We start from the raw sequence: 1,998 nt of genomic DNA, 5'->3' as shown, positions 1-1,998 counted from the left end.
TATTTAGTTAAACTTAGTCTGTGTAAAGCTGAGGGTAAAGTTGGGGAGGCTTTCCTGCAGGGAGGAGTGACATGAGACACAAGCAACTCATAATGGAAAAGCAGTGAATGATACATAATAAAATGCCTAGTGGTCTGGCACTGTGGCAGCAGTGTGTCCCAGGAGATGAGAAGAGAGAAGAAAACATTTGGGATGGATGTTAAAGGCAATGAAGAAATGGGTAGCTGTGCGATGAAGTCATGTGAGATCATTGTTTATCAGAAAAAAAATTATTTTCACAGTCACAGAGGAATGTTACCATGTACAATTTGGAATCCTTGCTAACCTGGCTGAACAAACAGCCAAGAAGCAGAAGTTTGGCACAGAGGATGCTGATACAAGCTCCAGAATTCCTGGGTAATACATCAAGGGGGTAGAAGAGAGATTCAAAGATTTGCCATGAAACTGCATTTGTGAAGAGATTTCCCTGGTTGTCCAGTTATTAAGAATCTGCCTCCCAATGCAGGGGACACAAGTTCCATTCCTGGTCCAGAAACGGAGATCCCGCTTGCCACAGGACAACTAAGCCTGAGCGCTGCAACTAGAAAAGCCTGATAAATGCAACTACTGAGCCTGGGAGCTCTAGAGCCCGTGTCCCACAATAAGAGAAGCCCGAGTGCAACAACAAAGACCCCGCGTAGCCAAAACCAAAAAAGAAAAAAACAGCATTTGTGCACATTTTTATCTAGATCATGTTTGGGGAGATGACATGGGGGAGATTCTGGTAGAGATTGTAGGAAAATTAAAGACCCTCCATTGATGCCCCCACTAAGGTCTGTCCAAAAGCCGCAGAGAAATCAGCACCTCTCCCGCTTGTCAGGGAGGTACTGAGCCTGGCCTGGAGCTAACTTTTTTCCTAACCTGTTCCACACGCCTTCTCTGACATTGTGTTTGGAGCCAGAGAGCTTTGTCAATTGCTGATTACAGGAGAAAAACATTATCCAAACGGCAGAGCGGTGCCAAAGCCTGCATGTCATGAATGCCTGGCTAATGCTGCTGAGTTTCTATAATAACTGGTTCATCCTCTAGGTCCAGGAAGCTGGGGAGAGATGTAGCTGGCCTGCTAATCCATGTAGCTGCCAGAGCCCAGAGGGATCCTGCTGGGGCCACAGGAAGATAGAGGGGTCTCCTGCAATCCCCACAGCCAGTCCCCACTGGAAAGGGGATCTGAAAGCTTTTGAAGACTGGGCCCACTTCTTCTTCAGATTCTCACAAGTACAGGGGGATTCCTGAAGGTCACCAGCAAATCTCAGCATTGGCAGATAAGGATGAGGAGAGGAACCTGAGTCTCAGAGAGTGGGTCTGAGGAAAATGCAATTCACCATCCCCTACAGAGAAGCACCTCATCCATTCAGCGAAAACTTATTAAGCACCTGCTTTGGGTTGGACATGGGAACATGGCAGTGATTCAAAGTCCCAGCCTGGCCTTCCCAGGCTGATGTGGGAGATGGCCTTGTGAGCAGGGGGTATTAGGATGTACAATATACAGGTGCTAGGAGCCCAGAGGAGGGAGCATGTGGTCCACAGTCTGGGGGATTAGGAGCAGCATGGAGATGAAGGAAGAGCTAGTTGGTTTACAGCCCCATTTAAAGCATCATAAGGGAACTTTGGTGAGCTGTTATTTTCATCAGTCTGGCAAAGAGGGTCGGTGCCCCAGGTGGAAGGAGCCCCACAAACAGAAACACTGTTGTTGCAGACTTTCCCACACATCCCCTGACCCTATCAAATGGCATGGGTGATGACCAGAGCACAGACATCAAGCTTCCTTATCCTCGTGTCTCAGGCTCCCTGGCCCTGCACTCAGGATTCTACCTCTCTAGGTACTGTGTTTCTGGGTTGTACAAAGTAAAGTCATCTCACTCCACACCTGGCCAACAGTGCTTTCCAGAAAGCTAGAGACTTTTTAAAAATCAAAGTATATTTGGTTTACAATTTTGGGTTCATTTCTGCTGTACAACA

Source organism: Bos grunniens, chromosome 16 (assembly GCF_055505025.1).
Source record: "Bos grunniens cultivar Pamir isolate PY7600 chromosome 16, Bosgru_T2T1.0, whole genome shotgun sequence".
NCBI lineage: Eukaryota > Metazoa > Chordata > Mammalia > Artiodactyla > Bovidae > Bos > Bos grunniens.
The sequence above is the reverse complement of the archived record's forward strand: the minus strand, read 5'-3'. Positions refer to the sequence as shown.